At 39.3% G+C, this 27675-nt stretch overlaps 1 protein-coding gene across 1 annotated transcript in view; it reads right to left on the reverse strand.

The window, feature by feature from the left end:
- The window catches only part of LOC124275754 (non-symbiotic hemoglobin 2-like), a 75857-nt gene that overhangs the window by 16691 nt on the left and 31491 nt on the right, over window positions 1-27675 (reverse strand). The window lies entirely within an intron of this gene.

Raw genomic sequence — 27675 nt, forward strand, 5'->3', positions numbered from 1 at the left:
AAATGAAACAACAAAGGCACTGTAACATGGAAACAGTGGTTTGAGGAGCTGTACACCATAGACACCGATTGAAGGCAATTAGCAATAGATATGTTTTTATTGCCAATGTGCCAAATATTTTGAAAATTATTTAACCAAAGACACTTTTACTGAAATAATATTTTACGTCAAATAATATTGCATTTACCGGTATTTTGGATTTCCGACTTATTTGAGATTTGGGACAATTCATCTAGTTTTAAATTAACAACAACGAGAGTGATAATTATAACGAGAAACGACAGTTGCCAGTTCTCAATAGCTGCCAATTTCTCATGACAGAAATCTGACAGAAAGTCATCAATAACATGTGAAACAACTCAGAATAATGTCACTTAATGATGTGTTTCCGAATATATGTCGACTGGAAATATGATGTATATGCTTCTGCAATTAGACAGTAACACACTTTCAGCTGATCCTTCACAACAGGATGAAAAGCACGAATCATCCGTTATAGTACGCTAATCAGGGCTACAACAAGTCGGCTACTCTTCTCTAATCACGGCTGTACCCTCGAGAGATGGGTCTGTCGTGTATATGGATGACACCATGCCTCTGTCATCGAGGAACGGCGACAGCATGAAATCTTTCTCAAACTCAGGAAATTAGCAAGTAAGCCGCTGCTTCAATCACCAAGTCCTCCTTTCTGGAACGAGTATCCGGGCTGTCAAATGAAAATCGACTTGAAGTCTCCTGAAGATAGTTTAAATCAGCTGAATAACACGATTTCCCCCTGAGACTTGTAGTGATGCACAAATCGAAGTTTTTTTCCTCTGGGATACAATTTGGACTTTGTCATTTGTAGTCTTTCTAAAGAGCATCAATATCATTTCATTCATAATCTCTTTTTCCTTCCATTACTTTGCACTCAAGAACCATCAAACTTGACTAGAATCGGTGATGGTACTTTTTCTCTATAATCTTTTTATTGCGAAAGAATCTTCAGTATATTACCATTGCTTTATTTTATGTGAGCACTTTCATTTGCTTAAACGTATACAAATGATTGATGTTATAATATTATAACCCTCATAACCCCTATGGCCTGCCGTAGGGCAGTAGAATGTTCGCTCATTATACTGCGCGTGTGACTCGATTAATATCAAGGGTACACTTCGTCCCCTTTCAAGTTAATCCATCTTGAGATAGTTTCACACGTGGGAGTACCAGCCATCAAAAACACCCATCAGTCACACCCCCGAGTTAAACATTACTTTTAGCTAAAGTTGAAGTCTGGACTTCAGTCGACAGCGGTACCTTATTGTATTAAAATCTTTAGTTAACATCTATTGCACCAAAGTACCAGTTCTCGTTTTCGTTTCAAAGTATCGTACGTAAAGAGAATCACTCCCTTGGCAATCGCCACCAGACAAGTCCATTGCTTAATTTGAGTCTTTAAGTACTGCTGAAGTAACATTGACCTGTTTTCCATCACAAACATTGTCCTCTGCTCCAACTTCTAAATGCTTCTCAAAGAAGTTATTCGTCGTCTTCATGTAGAAGTGGCAATCTCATCCCTTGCTTGATAACAGTGTTAGAACCTACACAGAAACGTCGCTCTCACAGCAATAGTTAGTTAGTTATTTACTTTATTTAGCGTCGCATGCACAACTAAGGTATTTCGGCGACGGGGTAGTACACTTAATAAGAAATGAGGGGGAACAAAAAATAGAAATTTTGAAAGAATGGTGTTACTACAAAAACCGGAGTATTAAGGGAAATTTAAATGGAAGGCCGAATTAAAAAAAGTAAGGAAAAATATGAAATATGTAAAGAGTAATAGAGATTTGGAATTAAATATAGATGTAGTATAATAAATGGTTCTTGTTATTGTTATTGTTTGAGGACAGAAACTTGTAAGTATGTTTAAAACATGTTTATTAAGTGAATAATGGTGAACATATAAAAGGTTAAAAAATGAAGTTAAAAAGAGAAAGATGATTTGAAAAGTTAAAAGAACATATATACATATTTGTATCAATTTTTAAAATGATAAAAGTGGAAATATTGTATTATTGTTTGTGTTGCTAGATGGTTTGGTATAGTTTTGTATGAATGAGATATTTAATGAGTGGTTTAGTTAATTTGGGGTTTGTTAGAAAGTGCTTGAGATCAGAAGAGTTAGCATTATTGAGGTACTGTTTTAAAGCATTGGTAAATGGGGTTCTTTGTTTATTATATTTTGAGCAGTAAAAGATAGTGTGAGCTATTGTTTCAGGAAGTTGGCAAGTGATAGATTTGCCGTTTGGATGCAGGTTGATTTTGTGTATATAGTGATTAAGATTGCAATTTGCTAATCTTAGTCTGATTATGGCAACATCAATTCGGCGTGTTTGGTGACAGTTTTTACATTTTGTATTTAGTGTTTGTTAAATTTGGTAGAGTAGATAATGTTTTCCTATTTTTGCCAGTTATAATTGAATTTATTTATTATTACATTTGTTAACTTTGTTTGTTAGGTCTGTTTTGGAGTAAGGTATTTTTGCTTTGTTTTTTGAGCAGCTTGGTCTGCCATTTCGTTGCCATGGACTCCGATATGTGACGGGACCCAGATAAAATGTATTTGATTATTTTTATTTGGGTGGTATTTTTTGGGTATGTAGATACCAAAACTAGTATTACCATTTTGGTCCTTGGATCCGTCAGTATAAATGTAACGATTATCTGGTGGATTGTAATTTTGGTGTATGAATTCTTGCACTGTGAATTTATTATGTATATTGTGTTCAGTAAGTTTTGTATTGGCCAGGATTTTTGGCAGTAATGCTGGAGGAAGAGATTTGTAATAAAAAAGTTGTTCATCTATATATTGTTATCTTTCCTTACTGCTCCAACTTCTAAATGCCCCCCAAAGAAGTTAAACATTGTACTCGTTGACAATTAAGCGTTGATTACTATAATCCCCACGCAAATCTTCACGGAGCGAATAGTTAAATAACAAATTAGGAAACTGAAGTCAGAGAAATATATTGTGTGTTTACGAGTTGAAACTAAGTATTTTCCTTGTGGGCAGTTTTGTTGTAACAGATAATAATCGTATTTTGTTTAAGGTGTAACCAATGGCAATCTCAACAAGCTTAATGAAGACTGAATTCCCGGCCGGAAAATACGGTATCCGGTTTTAGCCACAATGAATTACGAATTTTTGCGATTAACTACGCAGCTATCAATGTTGAGCGCCAAAGGCGTTACACAATTGAAAATAGTACTTCACTATTTGCAGTCCTAAATACAAAGTGCCTTCAACGATGACTCCATAGATAAGTGCTCTTTACAGTAACTACAGAAACTAGAGAATGTGTATCACATGATCGGGGTATTCCGTATTAAGCTATAATGATGAGTCAAGCTCTTGTTTGTGCAGCTGATTCTGTACCAGCCATTTACTGGCGATTCTGAACGTGTATTTTTGTGTCGTAAAACTGACTCAGCTATCAGTCTGTATGCAACATGACAGAGAACATATGCATCAATCATGTGCTTTTTAAGTCTCATATGTGGATTTCATCATTGGAATGAAACAGCCCCTCCGGGGCACGTTGATTGTACTTCCGAAATCAAAACATTCTCGTGGTTTCAATAACGCCATCTTTTGATGGGATAATCTAAAAGGTTTGGATTCATTAATTATACTGTATCATACTGAATTCACGAAGGACTGCTGACAATATTCAAATTGCACATTTGCATTTCTCTTGAAATTGTAGTCGTTTAATCACTTATAATACAAGCACAATTATTATCAATATTTGATGGTATAAATGCTTTATGTACCGCTCCAGCAACGAATTGTCAGCTGGTTAAAACACACTGTTTACGATATACAGGGGTCCTGTTCTGGAATTCAACCTGTCTCGTGAGGGTCTGTTTCAGATGTAAATTGAACAAATATCCATGGTCATTAATGTTCGAGAAACAGACGTTGTGGATGAGGATGACAGACCGTGGGATGGGAGCTTAAACACTAGACTAGCCAGAAACGAGAGGCTGAGCAGTTTCACCAAGACGGTAGGAGGCTGTAGGAGAAGACGACAGAATGTCAAAGTACGTTGTCGGAGACGAATAGAAGCATACAAAAGGGCAACTGGTCTAATTGTCGACGGTTGTTTGAATGTGAGTGACGAAACTCGCCATTATATCGAACGAATTCCTTTCATGGTGTCTCAGACAAACGACGCATCGTGCTGATTTCAAAATCATTACGTGAAAGGTAAACCAAATACGACACCGGACGCCGTAGCATACTTCGATCTCTGGGAGAACCTGGTTTCATGTGACGATATTTGACTTTTAACATGACAGCTGGTGTCCTGGAAAATATCCGTGTAGAGTTTTTTCTTTCACAGTTTAGCATTTGGATCTCTTCAGGGCGTGTGCAGTGAACATTAGTGCATAACCCTATGGCTCCATGGGTACCAACAATACGTGCATGTAGACTTCTTGTAGTGTGTAGGACTACTTTTCAACACCAATGCAATTAATTCACTTGACACAATTAAATAACTCCATCCTTAAAGTTAACTGCGAGTTACCGTATTCTGGACGATGATGGACTAGGGCATCAACGGGTCTTAATGGTAGGACAGGAAACCCGCACCACGAATATCCGGTACCTGAAAATCCATAGCTTCTGCTTCTTGCCGTTTATATGTTTGAAAACTTCAATGCTTTTGAGGCGCGGCCAAGGTAGTGAGTGATTTTAGATCCGGGGTCTCTTTCCCAAATAGGTATAACATGTAGAACCTATTCATGGAGGACCGCAGAAATAGTTCTAGAATATTGCATTCTTGAATTTTGTTGTAGACGCGTACCTCATCGTAAATTTGAAATCTTTACTTTTATTCTGCCGGACTTGGTATGTAGGGGAACGTGCCTAAATGTTAATTGCCTTCAGTAAATACAGTATCTCTGAACTCTAAAAATTACATTAGTTTTGAATTTATCATGATCAAATCAAAGATACTGAAGGTGACTCCCCTATGTACTCCTACTGTACTCCTACTATGTGTCAGAAACCACAATTCCTGTCAGATTTCAATGTAGCTTAAAACGGGTATTTTAACACATTCACTCAAGCAATACCTGGCAATACCTGACACATAACCCAGAGATGAATCAAAATGGTCGTTATAGAAAGAGGTTGTTATGCAGAAATGTATAAAACCAATACCTTTTAAGGTGACAGACTATTTAAAGCCCAACCATGTAGTGGCTCGTGGTCCTGCGCCGTAAGTCAATATGGCGGTGTTAAGCATGAAGCATGTCTCGCGACGAGTACAAAACCGTGTTAGGCAGCGTGACTCCTGGGAGTTTCTAGGACTTCAATCCGGCCCCGCACTGAAGGAGGGTTTTTTCATCCAGTAGTGAACGGGTACCAGGTACGTTGAGATCGCAATGTGACTGTTAACTGTTACCTCTCAGCATTTATTGGTACGCCACGGGCGTAAACGTACGCAGGGTCGAATTATGAACAAACTTCCATCCGTTATTATGGAATACCATTCAACTACCATGAATAAAACAGTAAACTACCGTTATATCGAAAGTAAAGAAACCACCAAATGTAGATCGTTGTAACCGTAGTTCGCTAAACGTATATCGACTCATTCTACACCAAATCGCCGTGACAAAAATAGGTCGTTATATCCGTGAGTTCGTTATAAGAGTGATCATTATATACGTAGTTTACATAATTCCATCATGATGTGGTGAAGAGTTTGTACTTCAGGAACATGTTCTGTTACAATAACGACTTAAGTTGATATTAGTAGCGACCAAACCCGATAGAATTGAACATACATTATACGAGAGCGTGGTCCTCACACGAGAACCCTACGTACAGGTAAATACACAACCAGTCACCCGTGAAGGTCCGGGTTAGAATTGATCTTCAGTTACCAATCCTTCTCGTAAGAGGCGACTAACGGGATCGGGTGGTCAGGCTCGCTGACTTGGTTGACACATGTCATCGTATCCCAGTTGCGTAGATCGATGCTTATTCTGTGGATCACTGGATTGTCTGGTCGATTATTTACAGACCGCTGCCATATAGCTGGAATATTGCTGAGTGCGGCGTAAAACAACAAACAAAACAAAAGACAGCCTATCTATACGAGAGGTAAATCTCAAACGTCCATATATTCATAATCCTATAACAATTAGAGACTTAGTTAAACACCTTAGTTTTACAGCATATGTTATATCTGGGATTACAATTTCGCAATACAGATTCTAGTACATAAACCTAATCACATTTGTCACCAGTAGAGAATACATGTAAATCGTTACAACAACGTTACTGCGCAGCTACACAAATCAGAATGAGCTGGCTCTGATACAATGTGTCTCTATAAGCATCTACTCATGACCCTTTGAAGAAGTGTCTGGCCGAGACGGCCTCTATTTACAATTAGTTAAATGGAACTCTGATTCTCCCCTTTGTCCACTACTTGATACTCTTCTCATGTTTACACAACGTTAAATGAGCCAGTTTGTTCAATAAGCCATTTTCATCGAGCTGCCCCTCTTAAGCGATGAAAAGTTAGCTTGGAAAGCTATGTTAAAGATCCGGACCGCCTGTATGGATAACTGGCTCAGTCCTCCGGTAAAGCAAATACGCTGAAGGTCTCATCGATCTCCAAATCAGTTTCTTAGGATTCTGATCACTTGAGATTATTTTCATTACTTTGGGTTTATCAACGAACTGTGATTGTTCTTCCTGTTGCATCTGTACCGAGGGGGAAGACTGGTCCCCTGCACCTCCAGACAAATGGGGATCAGGTGGCTCCAATTTTCTGGTTGATTGTGTAACAATGTAATCCGAAGACAAATAATACTTCGCCTCGATTTAATGCGTTGTCAACTTGGTTCTTCACAAACAAGTATGATAATTATTTTATACTTTCAAAACTATTCAGTCACCAAATAAAGGTCTAATAGAAGAAGATATCATTTAATAGATCAAGTACGCATCCCTGATGTATTATAATACGTATTTGAAGGAATTATAAAACGTCAACCGTGGAGAATAATTAGTATTGATTATCTGACGAAACAGACACCGGTGGGCGTGAAAGACCAAAGAGGAGTAAAACACATGAGAATTTATCATTGAACATTCCCGCTGACACCGGGTGTTCGGACCGCCTCCGTGGTGTGGTGGTTAGAGCGTCCGCCCGGAGAGCGAAAGGTCGCGGGTTCGATCCCCGACCGCGTCATACCAAAAGACGTTAAAATATGGTACTTGTTGGTCCCTGCCTGGCGCTCGGCATTAATGGCTACAACAAGGACTGGTCGGCTCGGAGTCAGTATAATGTGTCTGAGTGGGGTATTCATGCTTCACTGCGACATGGTATGTCAGTGGGCTAGCACTATAAAACCAGGTTCAGTCTGGGCTAGTACAAGCAGCCGCACATACACACGCATGCACGTCGTCATATGAGCGAAATATTCTCAAGCACGACGTTAAACCCAATTTCAGCTCACCTTACACCGGGTGTTCGAAAAAATGGAAAGCATGATCTGCCCCACTGGGAGCACTCGCTGCCCACGTAACGTGTATAATCACGAGCGTCTTCCTCCGACTGATACTGACTCGGACCAGGCAAACAATAACGCGACAGCACATACAAATCTTCTGCTAATCATTGGGAGTACCAATGCTTCATTTTTACCGTCATGGTGATTCGGAATCCCTCTGTCACTTTCCCACGTATTTGAGAACTTAACTGTTGTGTAAGTAAGAAATATGTCAAAATGTCATCAATTCATAATCTTCTTCTTTTTCGTTCAATTGTTGACACGGCTCTCTGTGCGTAATCTTTGGTCAATCGCAACTGAGAATGCTATCAAATACCAAATCGCATTAGTTTGCTAATCGTATTCAATCAGACCCGATTTGCTAAACGCAAGAACCGAGAGAGATGCAGGGACGTGCGAGTTTAGCTTGGCAATAAACGAGCAAGGATAATTTTCTCCAAGTTGTCACGGAGCCAAGTGGAAGGATTTATAGAACTGAATTCAATCATTGTTAAGCGCGACCTAATCCAACAAAAAAGTACATTTTCCCAACTTATAAAGAACAAAAAATGTTTTCTACAAGAAGCGGCGCTCCTCTGATTAAGCCACAGCTCGGAAAAGGTTAGACACAAAAGACACCCAGTCGTACGACATAGTCACGTAGAAGTGTTTTTAATTGCCCAAGTTGTATTCAACCTTAACTGGCAATGCTTGGTGCTTCAAATAGCGGGGAATACTTCTAGCTCTCTCTCTTTGTCGTTCATAAAAGATAATGTGGCTCACATTGTACACGTGAACTCGTTAAATCATGTATAACATGAACGGTTCTCTATTGCAGTCGAGTACGGTAGCATGGACCGAGTGATGGTGCTTTCATACTGCTTAACTTGCACGTCCCTGTTAATTTAATTAGAACTACTTGTACGTATCACATGAAATCAGCGAGAAAACCTACATATCCCCTTTGATCACAATGTTTTAAAGCACGTGTAAGAAAATGATACTATAATAGAGTCATTAAATGGCTAGCACTCAGTGTTGATGATTTACGATATAAGATACAGATGTCAATTTCCGTATCATGAGGAACACAATATGGCTGTTCCTTCATCAGGTGACGAAGAAGTAAACATATGCAAACGACGTTGTGTTCCTGATGTGAGTAATTATCATATACTCAATGACGTTGTGTTCCTGGTGTGAGGAATTATCATATACTCAACGACGTTGTGTTCCTGGTGTGAGGAGCAAACATATACTCAACGACGTTGAGTTACTGATGTGAGAAGCAAGCATATACTCAACGACGTTGAGTTCCTGATGTAAGGAGCAAGCATATACTCACCGATGTTGAGTCCCGGTGTAAGGAGAAAGTATGTACTCAACGATGTTGTGTTCCTGGTGTAAGGAGCAAGCATATACTCAACGACGTCGACGCTGTGTTCTTAATGTACGGAGCAAGCATATACTCAACGGCGTTGTGTTCCTGGTGTAAGGAGCAAACATATGTACTCAATTTGCAACGACGTTGTGTTCTGATGTGAGAAGCAAGCATATACTCAACGACGTTGTGTTCCTGATGTAAGGAGCAAGCATATACTCAACGACGTTGTGTTCCTAATGTACGGAGCAAGCATATACTCAACGACGTTGTGTTCCTGATGTAAGGAGCAAGCATATACTCAACGACGTTGTGTTCCTAATGTACGGAGCAAGCATATACTCAACGACTTTGAGTTCCTGATGTGAGAAGCAAGCATATACTCAACGACGTTGAGTTCCTGATGTACGGAGCAAGCATATACTCACCGACGTTGAGTCCCGGTGTAAGGAGCAAGCATAATACTCAACGATGTTGTGTTCCTGGTGTAAGGAGCAAGTATATACTCAACGACGTTGTGTTCCTAATGTACGGAGCAAGCATATACTCAACGACGTTGTGTTCCTGGTGTAAGGAGCAAACATATACTCAACGGCGTTGTGTTCCTGGTGTAAGGAGCAAGCATATACTCAACGACGTTGTGTTCCTAATGTACGGAACAAGCATATACTCAACGACTTTGAGTTCCTGATGTGAGAAGCAAGCATATACTCAACGACGTTGAGTTCCTGATGTACGGAGCAAGCATATACTCACCGACGTTGAGTCCCGGTGTAAGGAGCAAGCATAATACTCAACGATGTTGTGTTCCTGGTGTAAGGAGCAAGCAAGCATATACTCAACGACGTTGTGTTCCTAATGTACGGAGCAAGCATATACTCAACGACGTTGTGTTCCTGGTGTAAGACGTTGAGTTCCTGATGTAAAACATATACTCAACGGCGTTGTGTTCCTGGTGTGTTCCTGGGAGCAAGCATATACTCAACGACGTTGTGTTCCTAATGTACGGAGCAAGCATATACTCAACGACTTTGAGTTCCTGATGTAAGAAGCAAGCATATACTCAACGACGTTGAGTTCCTGATGTAAGAGCTAAGCATATACTCACCGACGTTGAGTCCCGGTGTAAGGAGCAAGCATAATACTCAACGATGTTGTGTTCCTGGTGTAAGGAGCAAGCATATACTCAACGACGTTGTGTTCCTAATGTACGGAGCAAGCATATACTCACGGCGACGTTTGTGTTCCATATGTACTCAATTTGCAACGACGTTGTGTTCTGATGCCAAAGCAAGCATACTCAACGACGTTGTGTTCCTGGTGTAAGGAGCAAGCATATACTCAACGACGTTGTGTTCCTAATGTACGGAGCAAGCATATACTCAACGACGTTGTGTTCCTGATGTAAGGAGCAAGCATATACTCAACGACGTTGTGTTCCTAATGTACGGAGCAAGCATATACTCAACGACTTTGAGTTCCTGATGTGAGAAGCAAGCATATACTCAACGACGTTGAGTTCCTGATGTACGGAGCAAGCATATACTCACCGACGTTGAGTCCCGGTGTAAGGAGCAAGCATAATACTCAACGATGTTGTGTTCCTGGTGTAAGGAGCAAGTATATACTCAACGACGTTGTGTTCCTAATGTACGGAGCAAGCATATACTCAACGACGTTGTGTTCCTGGTGTAAGGAGCAAACATATACTCAACGGCGTTGTGTTCCTGGTGTAAGGAGCAAGCATATACTCAACGACGTTGTGTTCCTAATGTACGGAACAAGCATATACTCAACGACTTTGTGTTCCTGATGTGAGAAGCAAGCATATACTCAACGACTCCTGATGTACGGAACGAAGCATATACTCACTGATGAGTCCCGGTGTAAGGAGCAAGCATAATACTCAACGATGTTGAGTTCCTGATATACGGACGACAATGCATATACTCAACGACGTTGAGTTCCTGGTGTAAGGAGCAAACATATACTCAACGGCGTTGTGTTCCTGGTGTAAGGAGCAAGCATATACTCAACGACTTTGAGTTCCTGATGTGAGAAGCAAGCATATACTCAACGACGTTGTGTTCCTAATGTACGGAGCAAGCATATACTCAACGGCGTTGTGTTCCTGGTGTAAGGAGCAAACATATAACGACGTTGTGTTCTTATGTGAGAATCAAGCATATACTCAACGACGTTGTGTTCCTAATGTACGGAGCAAAGCATACAGTCGTGCCCCGTTTATCCGAACGAAAATTCATTAAAACGAATTCACAACGTTGTAAAACTACTCACTTAACCGGAAATCCGGTTTCCGTAACCGGACGGTCATTTTCACATACCAAATGCTAAATCATATGCATTTTTTTCTCGTATATCCGGATGGCTGAGCACCTGTCAGTATGTTTACACGCGCATTTTACCGAGTGGCCTTGCGTGCCCTAACATGAAACAAGGGTTACAAGCCGGCATTCTTTGAAGGGTGAGAGGATTAACTGCCCTTAATAGACCGATCCAGTCCCGGCCGATAAGCCCCGCCCACTTCGTTTTTGACGTTAGGGGGGACAACCACTGACTATTCACAATGGCGTCACCGCCGGCGAAACGTACGTGATTGAGAACGTTGTTGATGAATTATGCTTGTGGTACTTTGGTATCCGTGGTTTGTGAATGATATTTAAAGAGGCAAGTTATAGGCATGTGATTTTTAATATATTTTAGTTGGCAGATTGCAATTGGCGAGTGAAAATGAGTTACATGCCCGATGTAAAATCGTCTCGGCCAGCTGCTGAGAATAGGAAGCGTATTTTCTTTCGAATCAATTAATCTATCTAGCAATTCACCTCCGTCAAAGATATCAGCAGGGGAAGGGTAACTGAATTTTGTTGCTTGGATTTTTCCCCAAAATATTTCCATCATCATTTTATAAAAACCATGAACACATCCTCATGTTCATGTTGCAGATCGTTTCGGTATCTATAAATAGATTATCAACACTGCGCGTGGCGCCTTTACTTATCCGTTGGCGTTGTTCAAACTTAGTTAAATAATCTGAAAACATGGGTGTCTATTTTAATTAATTAAATAAATGGTAAATAAAAAGCAGAAAATATTTCCCGTTTACTACTTTGTGCACCTTATTTGTCTGTATATAATTAATGTAAACAAATCTGTCACAGTGCGCAACTTAGTGAACTTATTTGGAAATCTGGAAAATGCGATTGGGTTTGAAAACAGTATGTTTCCATGGATGTACTCTGGACATACCCAGAAGCAAATATTCAGCAGCTGATCTGCAGCAATTCTCGGTAAAGTTTCCCTCTTCAAAATCTGTACGCTATCCTAAAATGACACTGAACAGAAAGAAATCCATTTTTAAAAACCATCCTTTCCATTTTATTTTTCTATACAATGTATGTAGTTTGTTGTGCAATCTTAATTTTAACTTACATACTAACTTGCACAATACTGGACTTCATGAACTACCAGCGTTTATGTACAGGTATGTCACAGCACCAGAACACAAAGAAGATCCAAGATACAGTCTGCACCTACTACCCAGATAGCATTCTGACGTTGGCCCAACGTTGGCAATGTTGGCAAAACCATTGCCAACGTTGGGCCAACGTCTGAATGTTATCTGGGTAGCAGACAAATCTTCCAGAAATAGGAAACCTGAACTACAAAATCTGTGAACAGAGAATCCACTAGCTCTTATCCGAACAATTAACTAGCATTGAAATAGAATGTTACACAAAACACACAAAATATTGTTTTTCCCTTCGGAGATATTTAACTGCTATAACTACTAGTGCAAAGAATATATCCTAACTTCAAAGCTTTTGTCAATACAAATACATATTGACATTATTGCTTCTTAAACAATGATAATCTTTGTTTTATTAGATCTTAGACTATGTCCCTAAAGGGCATTTCTAAATTTTGATCTATTTCCCTTTTCTGAGATACTTACTAGTGTCATAAAAAATTATAATAAGGTTGATTTAACATTTGGCAAAAATCATAGCAAAAGGAAAACACACATGAAAAGCATTCACCTCCTACAAACCAGTGTGCAGTTTAATATGAAGCTCATTTTCCAAATAACCATCAACAAACCTTGAACAATTTGTCCAAAACAAACATCTTAATAAACACTAGCTTTGGCTCAGTCTTCAAATATTAGTAACCTCCTCAAAAACTGATGATTTATAAGAAAAAAATACATCAAATCTGGGTTAAATATATGTTTCAATATTTATTCCATTACATGAAAAATCAACTAAGATTTGTGTAAGTTATTCTGTTCCAGAAGTGGATAATGCCTGACCAGGATGTGACCAAAGCGTAGGGTTGCTTTTTTCAAATTCTCTGGATGTTGAAATAACTTTGATGAGTTATGTGCTAGCAATCACTTTCGGAATTATCTTATTAGTAAATGTATTATTTAAAAAACATCTAAAAGCAGGAGCCAACAAACTAAGTTAATACCAAGTGATTGTCCTGCCATGATTTGTTTGCCTAGTTCTGCCTTAAAAATCATATGAATCTGATATGTCAATCAATTAAATTATTATTTATAATTGATTAGATTATTATTAATTTTATTACCCTTCCACATTTACTAAAAAGAGCAAGATTCTGAAAACATACCTTGCCATCATTTCCAGTGAATTAATCAAAATGACAGTTGCAATATTGCTCCTAAAATGTACCAATATATGTGAATAATTCCATGTTGTAACAAAACTTCAAATGTCCTCATAATTAAGATATACACTTTATTTCACTCCGCCCAATACTACAGAAAGTCACTATTCTTCTCACATAGTTTTCGTATTCGATCCACATGGAGGAACGTAATTCAATTCAAAGTCCAATCCATCTCTTTATAGAAATTCTGAAATATTTTAAGCATAGTTTTAGAGGCACTCATATGAATTAATTTTGATATTTGGATATTGCATGATAGGCAACTACTGACACTGACAATATTTTCGTTTGAATACAAAATATTACTCCCTCGAATATTTTGCACTATTAACAAGATACTGTACAGTAGGCCTTCAGATTGTGCTTTAGATACTTTTAAAACATCCTTAAATGTGTGACAAATTTAAGAATATCTAAGAGCGAAGGGAACATTATCCGCCACATTGTTCTTTAATGTAACAAGTTTTGCTCTTTCGGTCGACCCTAGAACCGAAATCAGATCGCTGTCAGATTTGATTACATTGTGTCACGGCTTTCTCGCCCGTTTCATTTGATATTAGCAAGGTGACACTGAGTTAATCTTGAGGCGTGTCAATTGGTGGGTCACTATAATTACGCTGATGAATTCTTGTCTGATCAGAAACGTTGTCTGTCAACATGGCAAGCCAACCAACAAAGCGTAAACGCCATGCCATTACAGCGAGACAGAAAAAAGAAATTTGCAAGTACAAAGAGCAGTATCCCTCAGCAAGTCTGGAAACCCTGAGCAAACATTTTGGCACAGAATTCGGTCACACCATTGGCAAGTCGACAATCAGTGACATTTTAAAAGACAAATCAAGATGGCTAGAAATTCCCGAAAGCTCATCGGAGTTATCACGCGCTCGTAATGCTAAACATCCAAATATGGAAGACGCAGTTTATCTTTGGTTTTGTGATGTGACCAGCCGAAATTTGCCCGTTAATGACGAAATGTTAATTGAAAAAGCTCGTACTTTTGGCGATAGCCTGGGTATCACTGACTTTGCTTATTCTCGTGGCTGGTTAACACGGTTTAAGTCTAGACACAATGTATCGAGCAGAAAATATGAAGGTGTAGCGGCAAGTGCTGACAAAGAAGTTGTGATCAAGAGTCCTGACAACGAGACTGATGATGATGACGATGAAGTTGAGCAGCCACTACCTCCCCCACCCGTGTCTCACAACGAAGCTCATGTCTGCCTTGACCAGTTGATCAGGTACTACGAATGTGCAGGCGACACTGACAACCTCGAACTCGTACTGAAAGTGAAGTCTTCTCGCTTTTCTGCAAAGCCTGTACAAAAAACTTTGACACATTTCTTCAAGCGAACATAACTGCATGTACAGGTATGTTCTCACGTGTATACATATACATATTGACTTGACTACTGTATTTGACAAGATCTGATTTTATGTATGTATTTGTTATTTGTTGATCAATCAATCAATAAAGAATACGTCTGAGGCTTATTATGTTCGTATGTTTGTCTTTTTCCATATGGTCCTCGGTTCAGATATCCGGAATTTTTTTGTTCGAAAAAAAGAAAAACACAAGTGTCCGGATAAACGGGGCACGACTGTATACTCAACGATGTGTGTTCCTGATGTAAGGAGCAAGCATATACTCACCGATGTTGTGTTCTGATGCGAGGAGCAAGCATATACTCAACGACGTTGTGTTCTGATGTGAGAAGCAAGCATATACTCAACGACGTTGTGTTCCTGATGTAAGGAGCAACTATATGCTCTGGAAAGTTGTGTTCCGGGAGAAGGAATAAACTTAAACGTTGAAACGTTTTGTTGCTCATAATAAGAGGTTAGCAGCCATATTTTTTTCCTGCCTGCAATGTATTAGTCAGCGTATGACGTCATTTTAGAGCAACCCATATGACCTTCAGAACTTATGTTACTGGTTATGGAAGTCCGTTCCCTTCACATGCATATACTTCACATGCATATACTTCTTATACATGTACGCGCACACACGCATACATAAGGCCAAATCATCTCAAACAAGTAGACAGGTTTTTTAATTCAGGCGATATTATTTCATGTAGAACATGTAGCCTCTGTTTCATAACACGCTTCTTACTGCAAAAGAAATGACAATTGCATTTTCATTTTGAACATCTTTTGAAATATTGAAATCGGTAAAATCGAAAAACTATCGATTTAATGTTATTAAGATGAGTGCACATCTGTCCCCTTCTTGTGAGCATTAACCCCCACAAGTTGTAATTCCTCTTTTCTTTATACTCAATAAATGTTACATTATTGATTTAGTATCAAGCAACGTTTGGCTGGCCTTTGTACCAGGTGAACTTTAAAACTTTGCCGATGTACAGATGTCTGGATTACTACACTGATTTTGTCCGCAGGGGAAGTAACCTTTTCAACAACCTGATAAATAGTATTAATCATACGAATCGACTTATCTTCACCCTTGTAAGATGCAACATAGGTTATACATGTATCAGAAAATACTTATATGCTTGTACATTGACTTCTCAGAGGTACGTGCAGAGATTCCCAGAGCTCCGCAGAACTGGCTATGTGCTACTAGTCACTTGGACGTGGATGGGACGACTACAGACATTAAAAGTGCACAGTGCTCGAAAAATAATGTTTCAGACAGCGTCTAGACCTGGACTGGAATTGAACACAAAAGCATGGAACACAGTGTCCCTACCTCTGTAACTGCCCCAGCAGCCCACGAGTAATGATGTCAGATGCTGCTGATGTATGAAAATATGTAACAAATGCAGGTGATAATTCTGCTTCCACCTCCCGCTGCCTGTGACACACACATTAGACATACAACACAGCTGAGGGTGTCGTAAAATGTAGCAATCTTCCCTTAAAGGTCAGGTCTTATAAAAAGTACCGGAGGATTGATTTTCTGCTAACAAATTTCGCCCAATTTTGATTCATTAAGTGACACCCTCTTCTCGAAGGATGACCTTTAAAACAGAATGGTGGATCCAAGAGACTCATGGCTTTTGAAGGTCAAGGCAGTGCCCTTTATTTTTGTAAACACCAATTTCCAATGACACATGTTGTTGTCTGCTGATTGCGCCGATGGAGAAGTGAACCGGCATGTCCGGGCCGTGGACGACAGTCGTCACAAAGCCCGGAATTAATAGAAAGAAGATTTCCCAGCTGCGAATTAGGCCTGTCCAGAGAGTCTTTGTGAGGGAGATGGAATGGTAAATGCACCTTACACTACAGACGGAAATACGCGAACTGTAACCTAATGACGCCGTACACTGGGATCTAGTAAGGGGGGTATAGAACGAATTTATTTTTCATTTTCTGACCTGAGGGTTTGACGTTTTGTGTATTGGTTGTTGCCAATATTGTCTAAATTGTCACGTACATATTGACAAGTGATGACCAAATGATACTGTACCAACTGTCATGACAGGTTAGGTTAACGACACGTTCACGATTTTCTACGTTATTATTATTATAGAATAGTGTGTCCCTGGCTGGCCAAGGTAACAAGAAGTACTATTATTAAAGTCTTTCGGTGTGACGTGAAAGTGTACCACTGAATAATTCCAGTCTGGTGTCCGATGCCAATAGCTAATATGCCAATCTGTCTTTTTCACCCAATTGCATATACTCTGGGATGTGAGTGTATCGTTCTATCTCCCCAATCTCGATCATTTGCCCAGTTGGAAGTCGGATCAAGAATGCTAGACTCCACCGACAAACGCCAGTCCTCTGGGATCCAGATGACCTTCACCTTGTCACTGCCTCTGGGGCGAGGTGTGGAGATATCTAAATTGCCATTGTTATTTATCGAGGCGGCCTCGGAAGGATTAAACGATGAATGTGCCCGTGGTGATGGTGCCATTGCCACAGCTGGTTATAGATGAAAATGACATTCCGGATCCGACAATTCGTTTCAAGTTTCGGAGACACTTCCGTATGTGTAATGGCTTCAAGAAGGGTGCGTGTAAATGTGGTAATGGTGTTAGACTAATAATTGGTACTGCATTATTGTAGAACACCATTTGGTTCGGTCAGATCAGAGAACACGATTTACTTATACGAGTGCTGAAACGGGATTCAAATGTGAGATTCTTTGAGGCTATTTTTTATCTTGTCGCTCTTTGAAGACATGATATTGTGGTTTCAGCAACAGTTTTCTCTGGTCTTAACTCACTATAATGTCATGGCCTGTGATAAAGCAGATAACCACAGCATGCACTCACTCATTTATTCACTCACTCACTCATACAACGGGATAGTTACCAAATTCACATATTCAGTAACTTGCGTCATAAGGATTTACTTCCCCTCAGGTATAAATTAGCATCTGCGATTGTTAGTGGCTGTATCCTCAAAGGGGGTTAAAGTATCGTAAAATTATTGTCCTCCTGAGAGGGTACGTAAGTCCCAAAACTTTCAAAGTAAAATTTAAACTTACGAATTTTTTTATAACGTAGTATTTTTGTTATTTTGAATTTCGGATAAATTTGACTACAATCGCCAGCGGCGGAAGGGATGGTGTAAATCCAACTAGGGTCCATGCAGGTAGCCAAAGTAATGTAAGTCCCCATGGTCCCTAGTATGGTGATCTACCTTTAGTTGTTGGCAATCTATAGCCCGTTTATAATTGTATTGTCCTTATTAGAAATCCAGTTTTAGAGATAGATACTAGTATTATTTTTTGTGTCTAGTTGTTTTACTGTCCTTTGACGACACATTTTATAATATATACATGTTGTGTATAAATGTCAAATTTATTCTCGTCACGATATGGCTGAAAAATTGCCGATGTGACGTTAAATCTTAACTCACTCACTCACTTCCCCTCTGTATGATATCCTGTCAGCATTCACAGCTATAAAACAATTAGGAGATAAACATAGGACATTAGGAGATAAAATGACAGATTTAGAGCTATTATAATTTTGTTATATATCTCTGATTTTCCAACACAGTATGCTTATCTCCATTCTACCATAACCGCGTTATTAAGATTTTTATAAAATATATACTGTGTTGGAAAATCAGAGGTATAATACGTGATTACATACCTCTGAAATACTTTAATTAACCAATCACAATCAAGCATTTACTGAAGTCATGGAACAATGTTACTTCAAACCATAATAATGTTCTGTCATGTCGATGAAACTAAAGGTCAATATAGGAACTCCATATGGGGAGAAACCCTTCCAAAGTGAGGGATTTGGGCTGCAAAAATGTCAGTACATGCCCTATCTCGCATGAAGACGTACGATGTGACCATTTGAATTATCGTAACTGTCAAAACTAACAACATTATATAAGAGTAATTATACAATGAAAGATGAAGAAGACGTGACCTTGTGGGTATTTTTACCAATTTTGTAACAACATTTAAAATGAACAAAACCTGCGAAATGAAACAAGCAAAGAATCCACAGGTTCACCATACAACTACTGTGTCGATGTTAAGGGACAGTAATGCATAATTTATAATCTATTTCTAAGTATCAAGGCAGGTTTTGTTGACCCATAAACTGAAAACAGATGTCATCATTGTTGTGATGATCAGTCGACTTGGCCTTATCTCAAGTTTATGATTAAATGTACAGTTCGAGATATTGCATTGTTTCCATGTAAATGAATACAACTCATAAAAATGTCGCGTAAAAAACACCCAACTTATTTTATTTTTGCAATATATTGAATGATTTCACAATGACACCATATTGAAACGCATGGGAATTGTAATATCCCCCGACAGCAATAGAACACCTACAGTAAGTGCCGGAAACACATCGAGACGAACACGTCACGCAACAAGCAGGTTTCAACGGTTATATAACGGAATCTAACAGAACAGCTATAAAACCCTTTTCGTTGTCGTTATCATCGACACCTTGAAATAATGGGAACTCCCGCTTCGCTGTATTAAAGAATGTTGCAAGTTATTTTATTATTATTATAGGATATTTATATAGCGCACGTATCCACGCAACTAGTGCTTCCTCAAGGCGCTGTTATTTTCCCCTCGATCATTGGATGTCAATGTCAACGGCACATCGTATTATGAATCTTAACTCCCTGGGGATTATACAACTCTTGCTGTCCTAGGCGCACCGAGTTATCGTGGCTTTCTCATCCTAACGAGGTACCCATTCACAGCTGGGTGGACTGGGACACATAGTCACAGTACTTTGTCCATGTTCACTGCACGTTGCTGTACCCGCAACTAGGTGTTGGCACGTGTTCATGTGGCCACCATCTGGCCATATACCAACGGATTCGTGGGTTCTTTTAAGTGCACAGGGTTGTGTACTGTACACTAGGGGTTGTGACAACACGGAAAGAGTCTGCACACAAATTGACTCCAAGGATTTTACACCCGGTCACAGGTAGGCTCAATCCCGGCACCTCAACCTCGCTGGATCACTAGCCTGGCGCCTTAGGCAGCTCGCCCACGGTTAACTGTCCTGAGAATCTCGGCATGTTTTAGGGGTAAGACTTGATAACTTGGTTGACTGCGTTTGACGAACAAACGCCTTAACCACTAGGCTACCCTACCACCTAGGGGTTTGTCTGGTTTAGACTTTATAAAGACCACCCTCGTATTGCTGAACATGGCTCATTGCTGCTTTCAGAAATAAACCAACCGACGCTTATGCGATATGTGAGCAGGGGAACATAACGTTGAAGGCCAGACAGTCACTATTGAGATGATTCTTCTTGACATAACTTGGTTTCATTTCGTTTTGAAACTTCAGATGCCCCTTAAGGCATTTTATCGACTTGAAATCCGTAATGGAAGTAGCAAAATTGTAGAACATGTATTAATACAACACTACCCTATGAGGCTCTTAAATCTATCTGGTATTCCCTTGTGGTTTCAATATAAAGACGTCGTAAGAGGCGACTAACGGGATCGGGTGGTCAGGCTCGCTGACTTGGTTGACAAATGTCATCGGTTCCCAATTGCGCAGGTCGATGCTCATGCTGTTGATCACTGGATTGGCTTGTCCAAACTCGATTATTTGCAGACCGCCGCCATATGGTTGGAATTATGCTGAGTGCGGCGTAAATCTAAACTCACTCACTCACTCAATATAAAGACAATCCGCAATCGGTTATCGTAAACTGAACATATGCATTTAAATGGACATGTGTATTGATGTACAAGAACACTCGTGAACCATAGCAGTGAGCACTCTTCGTGGGTAATGATACCACAATTACTCATGAGGATGTGGGAGCTGATACGTGGATTGCCTCTGGCACTTGTTAAGAGTTCTCGAGATACGAGCCTCATCCTATGTCAGATCCTACTTGCCGTGGGTGGAAATCCCGCATACATGTGTAGTGTCAATATCAATGATTGGACGGTGATCAAAGACATGTACAATAACCATCAGCGTGTCTTGTAATAGATATACACGCGCATCGGTTCATTGAAGGAGGTCTCACAAAGGACAAGCGTTTCAGGAGGCAAATGTACCACGGAGCGTAAACCGTGAGGAAAATTATTTTCGTCTTTGATATTTTTCTTTGCATGAGAGCGGTGTTCATCCAGACGGAAACCTTCCTCTTCAAGCCATGTTTTGCTCTTACCTGATACGTTTATTCGCCTAGTTTCCGGAAAGGCAATGATGCTTAAAATGACTTGGAACAATATGAAGCAATGAATCTTACAGCCATTCAGGCGCAATGATGACGTATTAATGTGTATTTGTATCAATGAGTATGCTTGATAAAATGACTGTGCTGTTGGTTTGGGGGGTTGTTTTTTGCTGTTTGCGTTTTTTTCTTGTTGTTTTTTTGTTATTTTTTTATGCATTTTTGGGGGTGGGGTAGGGGGTAGGGGATATGATTTGTTTCATTTGCTCTTTAATTAAGTACTTTTATTTTATTTTTATATTTGGTTTGTGTTTTTTTGGTTGCAGTTGCTGCTGTTGTTTGCTTGTGCATAGGGTTCGGGAATGGGTTCAGAGTGAATCTGGAGAAAACCTTGGACACTGGTTAATATCTCTGTGAAACAAAATGACAAATTGGTCCATCATTCTTTTCCGAAAAAAACTGTAGACGTCTACCTGCAACAGGAGATTTCGTTGTCAGCGCGTTTCCTGTTAACAATTAATGGTATACATTCCAAGTGATAAACGATCGTACAGCACTTACTGTCAACAAGCAGGGCATCCGTGGACTTTATCTGGGACGTATCACCAGCAAGGCAGGTTAAGCGATTCAAGGACCAATCTGTCCCAGCTCATGGGCATTGATGGTCCATGAAATCAAGCAAAGAGACTTAATCGGGAGATAAATTCCTGCAAATGATTGAGATCCGTCGCATGATTGAATTGTCTAAGTCTCGAGACAGGAAAGGTCATAGAGGATTTCCAGCCCTAGACAAAAAATAGTGCAGACAGCGTCTTGAAATTGACAATCGTGAATAGTGTAATTGATTGAGACTTTGGCAAATTGGCATCACTTCGACGTGCGATCATGGTCTATACAGGCCGCATGAAGCGTAATGCCTTTCAAAACGGACACGTTGAGATGAGAATTTGAAATTGATAAATTGGGGAGCGTATTGATTATGATATTTATGGTACTGATGAAGACATGTAGCGGACAGTCGCCCTCGTAGATTTCCGCCAGTTGTGTCGTGCATTTCCGGTCAAACTGCTAATCATCAAACTGAAATCGTTCAGCAGTCAGACTGTAAGGTAGGATTAGTTCAGAAAGTTCGATAACTTTCAGACTTTCTAAAAAAAAGGAATGAATACAGCTTTTGGGAAATGATTCTCAAGATAAATAGCCTTATTTTCGAAATTGGCATTCCAGCAGTAATACGTTCGGTAAATTTCTGAAGCATCAATTATGAAAACTAGGATTATGAAAAACATGGTCATATTTTCAGAAACCCAATCTCAAACTTTTCTCCGTTCTTCAATTTACTTGAAAAATCTGATTTTAATAATATCATTTTAGCAAACACTTAAAGAGGATAATATGCTAATTGAGTTTAAAGGCTTGCCGCCAACAAAATGTTGGCTTTGAAACCTTCTCTGTTTCATCTGTTTCGTATTCAGATCATCTATGCAAAAAGGTTCAGAGTAAAATAAAACTTCTTCACAAGAGGGATGAACATTCCAACTTTGCACGTTCAACTTTCCATCTATGCAGAGCAATATTTCCTGTATGACTCCCGTCTTTGGTGTCCATATTCCGCAGGTTGGGGATTATTTGAGCATGCTCTTTCTGGGAAGATTTCAAAGTGCCTCATACAATTCTTGTTCAAATGTTGTTTGATTTTGGTTACGGCATTCACGGCATCAACAAAGCAAATACCCCTCTATTTTTCAAGTGAACAATTTACTTGTTTTTGCAATTGTTTGTGACAGTAGGAAATACATTTGTAGTTCGTTCACTTTTCCACGGACACCAGGTACAATCTCCCTTTGTAAACCATAGACACATGATCATGATATGTTCAGGATACGATCACGATGTGCTAAGAAACGTGCAATCGATTTTGTTTGAAACACATATTTCTTATGATTATGGAATGAATTTTATAGTTTCACTGTTGTTATGTAAATTTTATATCAGAACCATTCCGACGATTTCACAGACATGTTTGCAAGTTCCAAAAGAAGTCATACAATATAGGTTAAATGTCCACCACGTGCTGATTAAATGCATTGGCGGTTTTCTTAACCGTACTAACAATGCTGTCCTGTCGACGTGTTGACCATGAGAGACTCTTAACACACTTTGTGGCACCAACCCTTGTCAGCAGGATGGTCAAACATTCCTTCAGACAAGACACAGCCTACCTGACAGAAAATCTATACTGATATCCCCTTATGGTCTCACATCATAGGGTAGTTGTGTGGCAGTGTTCATCCTAACGAACACCATCTCTAATGGGATATAAGCCGCAGACAGATCCCCTACACGGCCGTGGTGTCCACACTCAAGTCTGCAGATGACGTTAATACTGTCAACACTGTCATTATAACTGCACCTGTATACTGAACAGTGCGTAGTATGTTCTTCACACATTTACAAGACACCCAAAACACAAAAGTAATCACGGGGTAGTGATAATTCGTCGAAACGTTTGAAGCACGAAACTTGTTCACTTTCATATATAATAAATATATAAGGTCAAAGCTTGGTTATAAGGCGTCTCTGTTATCTGACGAAATAGTTCACGTAGAATTTAAAAATTGCGGGAAAATTTAAATGGGTTACTTAAAACCAGCGATGCCATCACATCACAATGTGGTGTCCTGACCTAAGGGTAGCCCTGTAACACAAAGTGAGTGCATAAACACATAATGCTGTAGAAGTATAAAACGTATATTCGCTTGTGAGCACCTGCCATACTTAGGGATCCGGATTACAACTGGTCTTCAGCAAAGGTCGATTTACGGGATCAGGTAGTCAGACTCACTGACTTGGTTGATGCATACCATCCTATCCCAATCCCGTAGATCAATACTCATGATGTCAATCACTGGATTGTCTGGTCCAGACTCGATTATTGCAAACCGCCGTCATATAGCTGTCAAAGTGTGGCGTTAAACAACAAACATACATACAAACAAATCTAATTGTTAGCCCAGTGAACCCGCGTTTGTCAGGCAGTGTTGCTTTGATCTTTTTCATGGATGCCCATAGTGGGGTCCATACCGTCTGGCTTTGGAATTGTGGCGAATATTTGTCAAATTGCCAGTATGGCTGACGATGTAGGTTCCTGCTCTAGGCCTGGGAACTTGATGCCTGGTATTTGACACCTATCTCATTCACTCTTTTGCAACATCAATACATATTGATAAGATATTTCCCGCTTGACAACCAAACATCAGTCAGACGGTACATGTCAGCGGATCAGGACTAAAGTCAATGCCATAGGGATATTCATCGGATATTTTGCTTCACAAAACTTCATATCAATGGAGACCTGGCCACTCGGACTATAAGTCATTTCACGAATTATATTTCTCTACAGAATATATTAATACCACATTAATTCACGGAGACATTCTGTAATCCGTTTCGAGTGACAGCATATATTTTCCATGACGAATCTGAATGAAGTCACTTCCTCACACGTCAAAACAGGATATGTGGTCAACAAACGGCAATAATTTCTGCAAGAGACAAAACTGAGAGTACCCGTTGACCTGAGTTCAAGTCATAACCCCGATCTCCCTTACCACTTCAACAAATACATTAATGCGATAAAACTCTTCTGTGCGTCCCGTTTATAACAACTACCTGACAATAACAAGCCGCTAATCGCATATCAGATCAGGACTTCCTGGTCAGGCATTCGATTGGTATAATAATAATGAGAAATAGAAAAAGAGGAAGAGGAAGAAGCTAACGAAGGGCATTATAAGGAAGCTTGGTCATAACATAAAATGTGACAATACGTCTTGTATCATAAACGCCTGATCCGCCATATGGTATCTGTATATACTGGACAACAGTGGCACTTTCTCTATTCATCTTAGATGGATTGGGTTCACCGGAAACTAATGGAAAACACCGGGGGGGGGAGTTCTATTTCCCCGTTGTTCATCACACCAACTTCTAAATGCCACTCAAAGAAGTTAACTAATGGGAAGCAACTATCTCAAGATCATGGGTTCGAATCTCTGGTATGTATTGCCAGAGTATATAATAGTACAATCATCGTTCTGGTATGTGTATATGTGTTTCTTAGGTCTTATCGACTATATGTTGTAGTTAAACGCTGTTTCCTAATATTTGCTTCCATTTTATATTATCTTAATAATAGTTTTATAACTTCTATCAATGCAATGATCATTGGGGAGTAAGAATTAGTTAATGAGACAGCAAAGTTTGCCGATACTACAGAAGTTAATTCGTTTTCGTAATATCAGGCCGTAACAAAAGTACCAAATCAGATTAGATGTCATTAATACGATGAAATAAAGCTCTGATGGAACTGGAATTAAATAAAAACAATTAACCTCGAGATAGATACACTCTAATATGTTGAAAACAAGAACATAAAATAACACCTGGCAAATGCATATTCACAAAACCTATGTATTTAGTCAGTGACTATATAACGGCTATGAAAATACACCATTCCTTAAGTGTCCCTCTCGAGGCTTATAAATTGTGCTCAATTCTACATCCTAACATTTGAGCTACAGTATTCCCTTCACAGGCAACCCAGTGATGAAATTCTGTTTTAATTAAAAGTTAAGCCTCGGTGGTTTCAATTTATAGGCTTCTTTAGAAAGGGAGCGCGATACACTGCAGTTTTGTAATTTGAAAAGGTTTTAGGTTTGCGTTTTGCTCTATCCTATAAAGAACCAATAAATCATTTGGATGCTTCTGAAAGAATGCACAGATCGGCTGGTTGTAATACTAGTATTATATTCAGTTGTTTGAAACTTATTTCTGGTGTCCCGCGACGTGATCTGACGCTGGAATCTTGTTAAAAGCGCTGACTGACTGATCAACTAACAGTTGTCTAACGATTATACCGAAGAACAAATAACATCACAATGCGTGATTAAGTAGGGCTGTATGTCAAGCCACCTCGATGTTCTTGGAGGATTAAGTACCCACACTGGAGCATTATATTCTCTGTTGTGTTTCAGAATGCTGCATCTTCAAAGTGACATTGTACGCTATAATGCAATGCTTTCTACACTGTTGTTTTTGCCATTTACGCGTGAATCACCTTCTTATCATTCTTCTTCAGACATTTTTCTAGCTCTTCTTCGGAAAGGGGGCGACTGGTGAGCCTCATCCCGCTCTAGTCTGGATTCATTTCTTTAAGAGTACATTTTGTGAAGCACATTCCTTATCCCCCGTCGTGATATTGCTAAAATTGGCGTCAATTAATACCCCTTCCTCGCAGTATAATCAAAACCAGAACGCGAAGACTTGTTAGTGTACTAGACTTACTACATGCAGTGGCAAAGATTCAACCCATTCTAATTCACACAATGTCTACTTTATACAAACTCAGTTTGCGTTAACGATATATTCGAGATGTGCGCATGTTTTGTCCTCAGTAATAACGTCAATAAATACTCGAATGACGAGAATTATGTAGAACAATGTACTAAACAGGTTTCGTAAGCTTTCAAAATGTTCTTATGTTACCAATTATATTACAGAACGTTTCTTTTAACATCATGTTCATGTTAATCGTAGTGCCAATTATAATGCTTACTTCATCTTATTTTCTTCCCCTTTCGAAACGAATTCGCTTTGATATAGGCACAGGCTGATATAATGATTGACGTCCTTTGTAATCTGCATTATATAAAGCAATTTTACACTTACTCAACCCCTGTATTCTGATAATTAACATATGACCTTTCTAAATGTAGTTCATACACAATTACACATACTCTTGAAAAACTAATATCTATTTACACAGATGCTATTTCTGTGATAATTTGGTGTATATAGGCTTTTAATGACCACTTCAGCTTGGTTTTTATCAAAGAACATGGCACGAAAAAAATTAATAAGAAACTGATACCCTGTATCTGCAGGTTTACTGTAGCGGTGGATCAATATGTGCAATAGCATGGACTCTTTCGAAGGCAGCATGCAACCAAAGCGTCGTAAAGAAGTATTAAAGTATATTTCCTGTACATTACAGATATGGCAAATATATTTTATCGTTCAAGTCACACAGTACACCAGTAAAATGATAGAACAGGTTAAGAATTCTATATTATATGATTTAACAACTCCAATATTATTGGAGGTACATCGAAACGCTTCGCCACATCCTTCGTTATCATTGAAAAATGGACAGGTATTTTACTTCTGAACAAATACTATTTGTCACATGTTTGTGTTGGCATTGTGTTGCATATGACAACAGACTTTCTGACTGTGAGCAGACAAGTTGGAACTCGGCGCTATGTAAATAGATTATTATCATAATTATTGATAAAAATTGCTTCACGCAACCCTCATTATATGTTTCAATAGATGCACACAATTCA

Source organism: Haliotis rubra, unplaced genomic scaffold, assembly GCF_003918875.1.
Source record: "Haliotis rubra isolate DU_JTF1 unplaced genomic scaffold, ASM391887v1 Scf202, whole genome shotgun sequence".
In the NCBI taxonomy this organism is placed as follows: Eukaryota; Metazoa; Mollusca; class Gastropoda; order Lepetellida; family Haliotidae; genus Haliotis; species Haliotis rubra.